This window comes from Scyliorhinus torazame, chromosome 5 (genome assembly GCF_047496885.1).
Source record: "Scyliorhinus torazame isolate Kashiwa2021f chromosome 5, sScyTor2.1, whole genome shotgun sequence".
Classification (NCBI taxonomy): domain Eukaryota; kingdom Metazoa; phylum Chordata; class Chondrichthyes; order Carcharhiniformes; family Scyliorhinidae; genus Scyliorhinus; species Scyliorhinus torazame.
The window spans coordinates 142,670,862-142,685,281 of NC_092711.1; the positions used below are offsets into that span (position 1 = coordinate 142,670,862).

A 14,420-nucleotide genomic window follows, 5' to 3' on the forward strand; every position below is an offset into this window, starting at 1 on the left:
TCCATCCTCACCCAATCCCTTATGAACCTCAGATGAGAGGCCAGTTGATATAGCCTGATTTTTGGAAGACCCAACTCTCCCTTAGCTCTGGGTGATTGGAGCTGAACAAACTTGATGCAAGGTCTCTTTTTGTTCCAGATAAATGTACTGGGTTCTATTAATTTCCTTAACGACTCTGGTCGACAGCAGTATAAGCAGCATCTGCAGAGAGTACAACATTCATTTTAATGAAGGCGATCCTCGCTCGCCATGAAATCGGAAGAGAGACCATGTGGCGGCATGGTGGCACAGTGGTTAGCACTGTTGCCTACGACACTGAGGACCTGGGTTCGATTCTGGCCCCGGGTCATTGTTCGTGTGCAGTTTGCACATTCTCCCCGTGACTGTGGATCTCACCCCCCACAACCCAAACATGCGCAAGTTCGGTGGATTGGCCAGGCTAAATTGGCCCTTCATAGGACAAAAAATAATAATTAGGTACTCTAAATTTATTTTTTTTAGAAGAAGGAAAAAAAAAAAACTAGTTTTAGAATTCAGCAAAGGAAGACCAAGAAACTGATAAAGAGAAAATAGAATGTGAGATTAAACTGGCGAGAAACATAAAAAAAACACCTGGAAAAGCTCCTCTCGGAATGTGAAAAGCAAAAGATTAGCAAAGACCAATGTGACCCAGGGCCGGGAGTCCAACCAGGGTCCTCAGCGCCATAGTCCCAGTGCTAACCACTGTGCCACGTGCCATCCCCTAAAACTAGTTCCCAATCCTCCGGCTTACTATTATTTTTGCCACTGGAAAAGCCTCTTCCTTTTATCTAATGGAATCTTTAACTTTTCTTGTTAGCCACGATTGCATCATTTTTCCTGATGGATTTTTGTTCTTAAAGGAATTTATATGTTATGGAAATATGTAATAATTGCTGAACTGCTAGCGAGTGCCTTTCTTTTGTCTTGAGTTTAATTGTAATGACCCAATATGACACAAACAACTTGCCCCTCATACCTTGACAGTTTCCTTCTGTGAGAAACACCCAGATAAATTAAACAAAACAACCATATAACCACCATAGCCCAGCTTCATGGCAACGTGGCATGCTTTGGGGAGCTCCAAACAGAAATGGGAACCAAATATCTTTCAACTTCCAAACACCCTTTCAGTCTTTGTCCTTGTAAAATTTAGGTAAGATATTCGCAACAAGGCTCAAAGAGCATCAGCCCACTAGAAGCAAAGTCGTGAGACCGGCCAGTCCAGCAGAAATAAATCCTCCGACCCTCCCACTTCACCAAGTGTCAGAATGAACACAATGCAGTCCTGGGTGTAATTAAGAGCAGAAACAGTAACAGAATCCAACCCCCGTAATCAATTGTGAACTTGTTGGTGTCTCACCGGATGCCATGAATCTCAGAATCCCTTCCCACATTGAATGGTATTCGCGGGAATGACTCTAAAAGAATCACTCAACACTCGGGTCTGCCCCAAATGTTAAACAGTTTATTGATTTAACACCGGCAAGGAGCCAGTCATGGGTCTCATCATGCGCTTCTCTTAATGCATAACAAAAATCATCAATAATTATACAATTCGAACAGTTACACAGCCCACCTCGGCTGGACACAATCCAATTCTAATAATTATTGGTTACTATCAGCATGGGGCTGTGTGGCCAGAGGTCATAAACAGACAGAGGCCCCCTCGTGGTGTATTCCAGACCACTTATCAGCTGTCCTTGGGTCTTTTTGATAGACTCTCTTATCTTAACCTCATTACAGACTGGTGCTGCAGGCAGCATTCCTCACAGGCAGCTGCCTGGGAGTTACAGGCACGGGGATTTCAGCTCTCTGTGTGAACTCCTTCACAAGGAATGTGGCCAAGTCAGCTGGCTATCCATGATGCCTCAGAGGCTGCTACATGACATTTTAAACAAGGATTATACACGGTTAGTGTGAATCTAGAAAATGATCCGTATTTGAAATATTGTACGTTTCATATACATATAGATGTATATTGCAGATACCTCCACTTTGGGTCCATTTCTACAATTGCCTATCCCAAGTGTGAATTCGCTGGTGTGACTTCAGGCTAGATAACGTAGTGAATGCCTTCCCACACTGAGAACAGGTGAACTGTCTCTCCCCGGTGTGTACTTGCTGGTGTGTCTGCAGATGGGGAATCTGAGTGAATCACTTCCCACAGTCAGAGCAGGTGAATGGCCTTTCCCCAGTGTGAACTCGCTGGTGTCTCCGCAGGATGGGTAAAGAAGTGAATCTCTTCCCACACTGAGAGCAAATGAACGGCCTCTCTCCAGTGTGAACCCGCTGGTATATCCGCAGGCTGGATAAAGTAGTGAATTCCTTCCCACACTGAAGACAGGTGAGTAGCTCCCCCACAGTGTGAACTCGCTGATGTGTCTTTAGGATGCATAAATGAGTGAATACCTTCCCACACACAGAGCAGGTGAATGGCCTCTCCCCAGTGTGAATGCGTCAATGAGCTTCCAGTTCAGATGAGACTCTGAATGCCTTCTCACAGTCCCCACATTTCCACGGTTTCTCCATGTTTTGGGTCTCCTCGTGTCGCTCCAGGTTGGACAATCAGTTGAAGCCTCGGTCACACACAGAACACGTGTACTGTCTCTCTCCACTGTGAATGGTGTGATGTTTTTTCAGGCAGTGTATCTCTTTCCACTGTCAGTGCTCTGGAACACTCACTCAGATGTGTGTGTCTCAGTGCTTTTCCAGATACACTGATGGTTAAAATCTTTTGAAGCCGACAGATGAGGCAAACATTTCTCCTTCTAGATTCAAAATCTAGAATTCAAAGACCACGGATTTGATACCTGGAGTGATAGAGGCGTTTGTCGACTGGGAGACATGTTCAGAGACACTTCCTTGTCATCCTTTGAGCAGCTATGTCAGCAACTTGACATCACAAGACAATCCTTTAAGTATTTACAGCTCAGCGATGTTATTCGTAACAAGACATCTTTGTGTCTTGATTCCTCAATTTCCCCAGTGGAAAGAATCCTGAATTCTGTGGAGCCTAAACAATTGATTAGCCAATTCTATGATATACTAAATTCCAGATCCTGTATTTCAATGATGAGAACCTTGCAGTCATAGGACAAGGACTTAGCAGTCAATATTGATGAGGAGACATGGGGTAACATATGGGACTATGCCAGTGAAATTTTGATTTGCAATAAAATGAAGGAGACTGTGCAATACTACACAGTCTTCATATTACGTCTAGTCTTAGACACCGGGTTGAGCCCACTCTACTCCAATGTGCCTGGTGGTTGAGAGTGACTATACACGTTGTCTATGGAGCTGTGTAAAGATTCAATCCTATTGGTCAAATGTAGTCAGGGAACTGGAGAGGGGTTTTGAGAGAGCTTTAGAATCTAAACCTGTATTCCTGATCCTGGGACTCTAAGGTGGGCAAATCACCAATTCTAATTTTAAAAGGAAATATAATATCCTGACCTTTGCCACTCATAAAAATATCCTCTGCTCCTGGATTACCGACAACTTCCCCTTTATCCAAAACTGACATAGGCTGATTATGGAATGCATCCCTGTGGAATTTTTAACATCTGTACTCTGCTCTAAGTCTGATGTATTGTGTAAAGTATGGGAGCCATATCTCAAATACATATGCTCCGATTCAGCTGACTTACTCCTCCTGGGCTTTCCATGACTGAATTCAATTCACCTTATTCGTTTTAAGTCGACTATGTTGTTAGTCTGTTTCATAATACTTTGGGGTGTGCAACCTGCATTGCTGTCCTCCTGTTTTTACAAACTCTTACCCTCTTTCCCCTCTCACCATGTTAACCTGTTAGCTGGTTGTTCAATTGATCCAGTATTTCATCTAGAGGCCCTGGTCCCTCAACTATCCTGTTCCGAATTAATTCTGCAATGTGTTCCTTGTATTTATGCGGCAATATCTCTTGTTCTGCTCTGTACCCATTTCCAACCAATTTTTCTGTTACTCTAGAACATAGAACAATACAGCGCAGTACAGGCCCTTCGGCCCACGATGTTGCACTGAAACAAAAGCCATCTAACCTACACTGTTGTGTTTATTGTACTGCTGTGTCTATGGTTTAAAAAAAATGCGTTCAGAAAAATCTGTCAAACTCATCCGTGAAAATATTCACCAACTCCCAGACTCCACTGGTCCCAGTGGAAGAGAAATCCCACCCTGAGGGAAGAGATGCCTGGAAATATATAATGGAGATACAGAACAACATTACACAACTAGAAATAATAATAAATGTACTTTGTTACAGAACCATTAATAATATATCTAATCTACCATATAACAACACTGGACATTTATGTATCTGTCCGATATTAATTTGCTGTTGCCTTAAATGTCAGCCGTCTCCTGGGAAAACCAGCACTTTAATTGTGAACATTAGGAAAGAGACCATCCTTTTAGCCAGACAAATAAATGTGTCAAGCTGAGAGAGCAAAGGATGTCAATGTCTTTGAGAGACTGAGAGAGAGAGACCTGGGCCAACCTTTGCAGAGTTTGAAGAGGGAGCAGAGTCTGCACCCCCCCTGATTTCACTTCCTCTCAATTCAGTTGCTGCAAGTCATCAACTGAAGGTCAGAATGAGAAAATAAATGGAAAGGGGGAGGAAAGAAAGTGTTTTCCTCACAGATGGTGCAGACAGGAGGACGTTTCAGTCTGTGTGAAGCTCAATTATCAGCCGCACAAAGCCCGAGCCCTGATTAGCTGGAGGACCAGAGTACTTCCGGTCCTCCAACTCTTCACATTGGTTAATACGTCTGCTGGATGGTCATGGGGCTTGCCACCGGCCGCATTTGCGCAGCTTCCCCGCACATGCGCAGTCACGGGCCGGGGGAGGGGAAGGTCACGGACTGGGTTGTCCCCGCGTCAGACCCGCAGCACCGACCGGCGACACCGAGCAGTGAGTCCCGAGGCTCTCGGCAGCTTGACCAGGCTGCACGGAAAGAGCTGAAGCGGCTCCCTGACTCCCTGTCGGAAGGGAAGCCGCGCACCTCCCGCCAGACACCCGCAAATGTCAATATTTTTATACTTTTCACCATTTTTCAAACAATGAAAGCAGCAGAAAAACTGGCGGGAAATGGGCCCAGAGAACAAGAGATATTGCCGCAGAAATACAACCAGACATTGAGAATTCATTCAGAACAGGATATCTGAGGGAGCACAGCCTCCAGATGAAATGTCAGCAATTCAACAACCAGTCAACATGTTCACACAGTGAGTGGGGAAAGAGGGTTAGATTCTATAAAAACAGGAGGATAACAATGCAGCTCACACACCCCAAAGTATTGGCAAACTGACTAACAACATAGTCAACTTGAAATGGATAAATTGAATTCGCTCATGGAAAGCCCAAGAGGAGCAAGCCAATGAAATTGAAACATCTGAATTTGAGGTTGGGTCTCATACGTTGCAGAATGGGGAGGTCAAATTTTTAAAACATAAGACAGGATCTGTACAAAATCAACTGGGAGCAGCCACTTGTCGAAAAATCTATATCTGAGCAGTAGGATTGATAGCGCACAAGGAGGCATGATAGCACAGTGGGTAGCACTGTTGCTTCACAGCTCCAAGGTCCCAGGTTCGATTCCCGACTTGGGTCACTGTCTGCACGTTGTCCCCATGTCTGCGTGGGTTTCCTCCGGGTGCTCGTGTTTCCTCCCACAGTCCAAAGATGCGCAGGTTAGGTGGATTGGCCATGCTAAATTGCTCTTAGCAAAAAGGTTAGGTGGGGTTACGGGGATAGGGTGGAGGTGTGGGCCTCAGTGGGGTGCTCTTTCCAAGGGCGGGTACAGACTCAATGGGCCAAATGGCCTCCTCCTGCACTGTAAATTCCATGTTCCCATGATAGTGAAGGATGGGAGCAATAAGTCCAGGGAACCCTGGATGTAAGGGATATCCAGGGTTGGATAAGGAATTAAAGGTGACTCTTGTCACAGATACCGAGGGCTCAAAGCGGAAGTCCCAGAGGAACATAGAAAGTGCAAGGGATTACTTAAGAAAGGAATTAGGAGAGCAAAGAGGAAGCATGGAAAATGGGGCAGGGGGTTGACCAGGGTAAGAGTACGGACCAATGTGTGCATGGAACTGGAAGGTTTTAAATGAGCACTTTGCATCTGTGTTCACTACGGAGAAGGATAATGTAGGAACAGAAATCACGGAGGCACATTGTGATTTGCTTGAACAACTTAACATTGAGAGGGCGACGGTATGAACAGTTTCACCAGGTCTGAAAGCGAATAAATCCCCAGGGCCAAATGAGATATATCCCAGGCTGCTGTGGGAGGCAAGGAAGGAGATTGCAGAGGCTCTGACAAAAAAAATTCAAATCTTCTCTGGCCACAGGAGAGGTGCCTGAGGACTGGAAGACAGCTAATGTGGTGCCATTATTCAAGAAGGCAAGTAGGGACAAACCAGGAAATTACAAGCCAGTGAGTCTAACTTCACTGCCATGGAAACTACTGGAAAACATTCTGAGGGACAGAATTAATCTCCACTTGGAAAGGCAAGGATTAAACAAGGGAGAGCATGTCTTACAAATTTGATTGAATCTTTTGAAGAGGTGACTAGGTGTGTAGATGAGGGTAGTGCAGTTGATTTAGTCTACATGGACTTTAGAATCCCCAAATTAAGGTTTTTATACTCTTATCTCAGATACTCTGCCCCTCCGAGTCCGTTCCCTGGAGACTAGGCCGTGAATCCCGAGGTAAGGTTGTTGTACTTACTGCTCCAATACACCATCCCTCCCTGGAAACTAGATGTGGGGAATAGGTATTGAAGACGAGGTATTGGGGAATGTGACAGAATGAATGTTGTACAGAAACTAGAATTGTTTGTTCTGAATTTCTATCCGATACTGAGTTGAAATTGTAAACTCCTTCTGTAGGATATTACAAGAGGAGGAAATACAGACAGAAATCTCAAACGTCACGTCTAGACCTGAAAGAGCCACTTGATTCGTTAGGATCTGAATATCATCGGCCTTTGAATCCAGAAGAATTAATGTTTACCCGATCTGTCGGCATCAAAACATTTAAACCATCAGTGTGACTGGAAAAGCACCGAGACACACACACCCGAGTAAGAGTGTTCCAGATCACTGACTGTGGAAAGAGCTTTAACCAGTTACACAGCCTGAAAACACATCACACCATTCACAGCGGGGAGAGACCGTACACGTGTTCTGTGTGTGGACGAGGCCTCAACTGATTGTCCAACCTGGAGAGACACGAGGACACCCAAAACATGGAGAAACCGTGGAAATGTGGGGACTGTGGGAAGGGATTTAGAGCCCCATCACAGCTGGAAGCTCATCGGCGCATTCACACTGGGGAGAGGCCGTTCACCTGCTCTCAGTGTGAGAAGGGATTCACGCAGTTATCCAACCTGCAGTCACACCAGCGAGTTCACACCAGGGAGAGGCAGTTCACCTGCTCTCAGTGTGGGAAGGAATTCACTCAGTTATCCAACCTGCAGACACACCAACAAGTTCACACTGGGGAGAGGCCATTCACCTGCTCTCACTGTGGGAAGGGTTTCACTCAGTTATCCAACCTGCAGACACACCAGCGAGTTCACACTGGGGAGAGGCCATTCACCTGCTCTCAGTGTGGGAAGGAATTTGCTCAGTTATCCAACCTGCGGGCACACCGCTGAGTTCACACTGGGGAGAGGCTGTTCACCTGCTCTCAGTGTGGGAAGGAATTCACTCAGTTATCCGGCCTGCGGAGACACCAGCGGGTTCATACCAGGGAGAGGCTATTCATTTGTTCTCAGTGTGGGAAGGAATTTACTCAGTTATCCCACCTGCAGTCACATCAGCGAGTTCACACTGGGGAGAGGCCGTTCACCTGTTCTCAATGTGGGAAGGGATTCACTGTGTTATCCAACCTGAAGTCACACCAGCGAGTTCACACTGGGGAGTGGCCTTTCACCTGCTCTCAGTGTGGGAAGGGATTCAGTCAATTATCCAACCTGCGAAAACATCAGCGAGTTCACACTGGGGAGAAGCCATTCACCTGTCCTCAGTGTGGAAAGGGATTCACTGGGTTATCCAACCTGAAATCACACCGTCGAGTTCACACTGGGGAGAGACCATTCACCTGCTCTCAGTGTGGGAAAGGATTCAGTCAATTATCCAACATGCGAAAACATCAGCGAGTTCACACTGGAGAGAAGCCGTTCACTTGCTCTCAGCGTGGGAAGGGATTCACTCAGTTATCCAGCCTGAAATCACACCGTCGAGTTCACACTGAGTAGAGACCGTTCACCTGCTCCCAGTCTGGGAAGGGAATCCATGATTCATGGCGCCTGCTGAGACACCAAGTTCACAAGTGATTACAGGGGTTAGATTTTGCTGTTATTGTTTCTGCTTCAATTACATCCAGGACGGCATTTCGTTCATTCTGACAGTTCATCAATGGGGAGGGTCGGAGGGTTTTGTTCTGCTGGACTGGCGGTAAATGAGCAATACTGTACACAGTGCTCCAGATGTGGTCTCACCAATGTCCTGTATAACTGAAGCATAACCTCCCGACTTTTGTATTCAATTCCCCCACAATAAACAATAACATTCTATTAGCTTTCCTAATTACTTGCTGTACCTGGAAACTCGCCTTTTGTGATTCCTGCTCGTGGACACCCAGATCCCTCTGAGTCTCAGAACCATGTGAGCTCTCCTGTGTTTCTAACAGACCCACATATTCAACGAATACATCACATATTTCTGCCTTCCTAGCTTTAGCTGGCATCTCTATATTCATTTACCTGCCAATTTACCAGCTTGCCGTTTTGAAACCCTTTTCAAGAAACCAAAGACAGGCCGTCCACCTGAATAAAATCTTAGCAGCCTCCAGAGCCATCCTTATACCACTACAAACCTGGTGTGTCTTTTTAATTTATACTGTAACCCAATCATCGGCGTCTGCCATTCCAAAGATCAGGGACCTGAGCCCCCAAGTTATATTGCCACTCCCGGCCTGGTGTGTGGTCAATTCTAGCCCCGGAGGACTTTCGTAGGCGACTATGAAGGAGTAAGTCGCACATTTGGTGGTTCCCGCTCTGGCCGGACTTTTGGACCTTTTCCCACTATTTTTTAACGGAGTTGAATTGAAGAACGGACGTCACTGGCAATTCTCTACAGAATTCCCACTTCGGTACATGGAGAAAAGGACTAGAAGTGTTCGTAAGGGCAGAAACAGAAAGACAGAGAAGACTTGGGGTGAAGTTGCAACAGGAGAGAACATGGCGGAGGGGCGCACCTCTGGCTTGTCGACTCAGCAGTCTATGGAGCAGCTGATGCAAGTCATTCAGGAGGGCTTTGCGACACAGAAACGGGACTGCTTGGACCCAATAAAAGCATCGATTGAGTGGGTGGAGCTCAGATTGGACGCCCAGGATCGGACGATCCAGAAGGTGGAGAAGGCGCTGGCTGAGCAGGGGGAGCATCAGACTGCAGTGGAACTGGAGGTGGGGATGCTGAGGGACCAGCAAAAGAAGCTTCTGGAGAAGTTGGAGGACCTAGAGAATTGGTCCCGCCGGCAGAACCTAAGAATTGTCGGGCTCCCGGAGGAGTCCGAAGGAACGGCGCTGGGACATACGTCGCAGGCATGTTTGAGAAGCTGCTGGGGGAATGGGGCATTCTCCCGGCCCTTGGAGGTGGATAGGGCTCACAGAGCACTCGCGAGGAAGCCGCGGATGGGAGACCTTCCGAGGGCTATGGTGGTGAGATTCCACAGGTTCTCAGATAAGGAGTATATTCTGCAGTGAGCCAAGCAGACACGGAGCTATAAATGGGACAATAGCATCCTGCGGGTTTACCAAGACCTGAGCGTGGAGGTGGCCAGGAGGAGGGCAGGCTTCAATCAGATCAGGACGATCCTTTTCAAGAAAAAGGTGAAGTTTGGACTGTTATACCCAGCCCGTCTCTGGGTCACGCATGAGGATCAACACTTTTACTTCGAGTCGCCTGAGGACACGTTGGACTTTGCAAGAAAGAAAGGGCTGGCGAAGGACTGAGAACTTTTGAACTTGGCTGCAATGTTCATGTTTTTGTTTCTCTGTTTTGTTCCTCTGTTTTTGTAAAAAGTTTCTCGTTCTGCGTTTTATGGAAGATGGGTTTGAGGTGCCGTTTGCATTGATTTGGAACCAGGAGTAGAGCTGAGTGAGTTAAGGTTTTCATTTGCACTGTTGGGGGATGGAGGTGTGCTTGTTTTGATCTTGGTGTTTTTTCTGTTGGGCAATTATGTGGGGATTGTTTGATGCTGGAGTTTGTTTGTATGAGCGGGGGGGGGGGGAAGGGAGAGAGAACAATAGGTGGAAGACTATCTGCCGCCGGGGATGGGGGCCGCCAAGCTAGCTCGGTGAGCTAGCTCTCGGAAGTGCAGTGGGGGGTGTGCATATGTTTGGTTTAGGAAAGGGGTTGGGTTACAGGGTGTTGTTGCTGGGGGGGGTGAATGTTCTGCTGACAAAGGAGGGACTTGGGCTGAGGGACAGAGAGGAGATCGGGGGCTGCCTGGGGGCGGACCGGTGGAGGCGCGGAACACGGGCTGGAGGTGGGCCTAAAAAAGGGGGTGGCAATGAGCCCACCAACTAGGCTGATCACCTGGAATGTTTGAGGGTTAAATGGACCGGTTAAAAGGGCACGTGTGCTCGCGCAACTTAGGAGATTGAAGGTGGACGTGATAATGTTGCAGGAGACGCACCTTAAGATATCGGACCAGGTTAGATTGGGGAATGGCTGGGTCAGCCAGGTGTTTCACTCGGGACTAGATTGAAAGACTAGAGGGGTCACGATCCTGATCAATAAACAGGTGGTGTTTGAGGCGGGTAGAACAGTCTCGGACGTGGGAGGTCGGTACATTATGGTCAGTGGGAAACTGGAGGGGGTGCAGGTGGTATGAGTAAATGTATATGCGCCAAATTGGGACAATGTGGAGTTTATTAGGAGGATGCTGGGAAAGATACCGGACCTGGACTCGCACAGGTTGGTCATGGGAGGGGACTTCAATACAGTTATGGACCCTGGCTTAGACCGGTCAAGCTCAAAAACGGGCAGGGTTCCAGCAATGGCAAAGGAACTAAGAGGGTTCATGGAGCTGATGGGCGGGGTGGATCCATGGATATTTAGGCAACCGAGGGTGAAGGAGTTCTCCTTCTCTCACGTGCATAAAGTGTATTCCCGGATTGATTTCTTTATTTTGAGCAGGGTCTTTCTGACTGGGGTAGTGGACACGCGGTATTCGGCGATTACAATCTCAGACCATGCACCGTACTGGGATGACCTGCAGGTTAGCAAAGACAGTAACCAGCGCCCGCACTGGAGGTGGGACTTTTGGCGGATGAAGGGGCGAGCGAGTGGCTGAGGAAATGCATTCAGAACTACCTGCAGGTCAATGACACGGGGAAACTTCGGCAGCAGTGGTTTGGGAAGCACTGAAGGCGGTGGTAAGGGGGGAGCTGATCTCGATCCGGGCTCATGGGGAGAAGGTTGACAGGGCAGAGATGGACAGACTGGTAAAGGAGATACTACAGATTGATAGGAGGTATGCGGAGACCCCCAGAGGCAGGGCTATTAAGGGAACGACGGAGGTTGCAGGCGGGGTTTAGTTTGCTGACCACAGGTGGAGCAGCTGAGAAAGGTGAAGGGGGCGATTTATGAACATGGGGAGAAGGCCAGTAGAATGCTCGCACAGCGGCTTAGGAAGAGGGAGGCAGCTAGGGAGATAGGGAAAGTAAAGGACTGAGATAGGAACCTGGTTGGTGATTCGGTAGGGGTGAATAAGGTGTTCAGAGATTTTTACAGCAGGCTGTACAGGTCGGAAACCCCTGCGGGGCCGGAGGGGATGAGGCACTTCTTGGAGGGGCTGAATTTCCCAATGGTGGACGTGGAGTGGGTAGAAGGGCTGGGGGCCCCAATTGGGCTGGAAGAGATAGTGGACGGCTTGAAGGCCATGCAGGCGGGTAAGGCCCCGGGTCCGGACGGGTACCCAGTAAAGTTCTATAAAAAGTTCTCGGGGATATTGGGGCCAGTGTTGTTGCGGATGTTCAATGAGGCAAGGGAGAGAGGGGTGCTGCGCCCGACGATGTCACAGGCAATGATTTCGCTGATTCTTAAGCGGGACAAGAACCCGGAGTTGTGTGGGTCCTACAGGCTGATCTCCCTGCTGAATGTGGATGCCAAGTTGCTGGCCAAAATCTTGTTCTCCAGGATTGAGGATTGTGTTCCGGACGTTATTGGGGAGGACCAGAAGGGGTTTGTTAAGGATAGGCAGTTGATGGCCAATGTAAGAAGGCTGTTAAATGCGATCATGATGTCCCCGGAAGGTAGGGAGATTGAGGTAGTGATCGCAATGAATGCAGAAAAGGCTTTTGATGGGGTAGAATGGGATTATCTGTGGGAGGTATTGGGACAGTTTGGATTTGGGCGGGGCTTTATTGACTGGGTCAGGTTACTGTATCAGGCTCCTGTGGCAAGTGTGTGGACTAACAGACAACTTCGGACTATTTTGGACTGCACCAGGGGACGAGACAGGGATGCCCCGTCTCCCCACTGCTGTTTTTGCTGGCTATAGAGCCACTGGCAATTGCTCTGAGAGCTTCAAGGAGCTGGACTGGTTGGGGGTGGGGTGGAGCACAGGGTTTCGCTCTATGCGGATGATCTGCTTCTGAACGTTTCGGACCCAGTAGAGGGGATGGAGGAAATCATGAAGATTTTTGGGGAATTCGGCCGGTTTTCGGGGTATAAGCTAAACATGGATAAGAGTGAGATGTTTGTGGTTCAGGCGAGGGGACAGGAGGGGCGACTGGGGAGCTGCCGATCAGGTCGGTAGGGAGTCGTTTTAGGTACCTGGCATCCAAGTGGCACGGGAATGGGACCGGCTGCATAACTTGAATCTGGCCCGGCTAGTGGACCAAATGAATGACGATTTTCGGAGATGGGACGCGCTCCCGTTGTCTCTGGCCGGGAGGGTGCAATAGGTGAAAATGACGGTCCTCCCGAGGTTCCTATTTGTATTTCAATGTCTCCCCATTTTTATTCCGCGTTCCTTTTTTAAGTGGGTCAACACGGTGATCACGGGCTTCGTCTGGGCGGGCAAGACCCCACGGCTAAGGAAGGTAACGCTCGAGCGGACCCAGGGAGAGGGCGGGCTGGCGCTGCCAAATTTTAGCAATTATTACTGGGCAGCTAACATAGCCATGATCAGGAAGTGGGTGGTGGGGGAGGGGTCAGCGTGGGTGCGTAAGGAGGCGACTTCTTGTAAGGGCACCAGTCTGGGGCATTGGTAACTGCATCTCTGCCATTCCCGCTGGCACGGTACTCTTCCAGTCCAGTGGTGGTGGCGGCCCTGAGAGTTTGGGGCCAGTGGACGTGGCATGTGGGAGCATCGGTCTGGGCCCCAATTTGTGCTAACCACCGGTTTGCCCCGGGGAATATGGATGGGGTGTTCCGGGTATAGCGGGGATTGAGAGGATGGGGGATGTGTTCATAGAGGGGAGTTTCCCGAGTATGAGGGTGCTGGAGGAAAAGTTTGGGCTGGCGAGGGGAAACAAATTCAGGTATCTGCAGGTGTGGGACTTCCTTCGTAAACAGGCGTCAACCTACCCGCTCCTACCGCTGAGGGGGATTCAGGACAGGGTAATTTCCAGGGTGGGTAGGGGAGGGGAGCGTCTCAGACATCTATAAGGAGCTTATGGGGTCGGAGGAGATGCAGACCGACGAGCTGAAGCGTAAGTGGGAGGAGGAACTGCGAGGTGAGATAGAGGATGGTTTATGGGCAGACGCGTTTAGAGTCAACACGTCTGCAACATGTGCCAGGCTCAGCCTGATACAATTTAAGGTTGTGCACCGGGCTCACATGACAGTGGCCCGGATGATCAGATTCTTTTAGGTGGAGGACAGGTGCACCATGTCCACATGTTTTAGACATGTCCAAAGCTTCGGGGATTCTGGCAGGGGTTTGTGTACATCATGTCCACGGTGTTAAAAACAAGGGTGGCGCTAGGTCCAGAGGTGGTGATTCTCGGGGTGGCGGAAGTTCCGGGAATCCAGGAGGAGAGAGAGGCGGATGTTCTGACCTTTGCTTCCCTGGTAGCCCGGAGACGGATACTTTTGGCATGGGGGGACCCAGAGTCCCCGAAGTCGGAGACCTGGTTATCGGACGTGGCTAGCTTTCTCTGTATGGAGAAAATTTAGTTTGCCTTGAGAGGTTCACTATTCGGGTTCACCCAGAGGTGGCAACCGTTCGTCGACTTCCTTGCGGAAAATTAATTGTCAGCAGACGGGGGGGGGGGGGGGGGGGCGGGGAGGAGAGTAGGTTAGGTTAGAGTCGGGGGTCAATAAGGGTGAGACCTGTACCAAAGGTAAACGGTTTTTCCACGATGTTTATGG

The 14,420-nt window shown here is 48.8% G+C and overlaps 1 protein-coding gene and 1 long non-coding RNA gene across 8 annotated transcripts in view; one reads left to right on the forward strand and one right to left on the reverse strand.

The window, feature by feature from the left end:
* The window catches only part of LOC140419927 (uncharacterized), a 378,337-nt gene that overhangs the window by 95,561 nt on the left and 268,356 nt on the right, over nt 1–14,420 (reverse strand). The gene's annotated exons all lie outside the window — the stretch shown is intronic.
* The window catches only part of LOC140419917 (uncharacterized), a 49,428-nt gene that overhangs the window by 27,008 nt on the left and 8,000 nt on the right, over nt 1–14,420 (forward strand). For 2 of the 7 annotated variants that reach the window (XM_072503973.1, XM_072503969.1), the window contains exon 2: nt 6,918–10,193. The gene's annotated coding sequence lies outside the window, so the exon portion shown is untranslated. Of the gene's footprint in view, nt 1–4,866; nt 5,427–5,858; nt 6,738–6,917; nt 10,194–14,420 lie in introns of those variants that run through there. The other 5 variants (XM_072503965.1, XM_072503964.1, XM_072503967.1 and 2 more) reach the window with 5 other exon arrangements.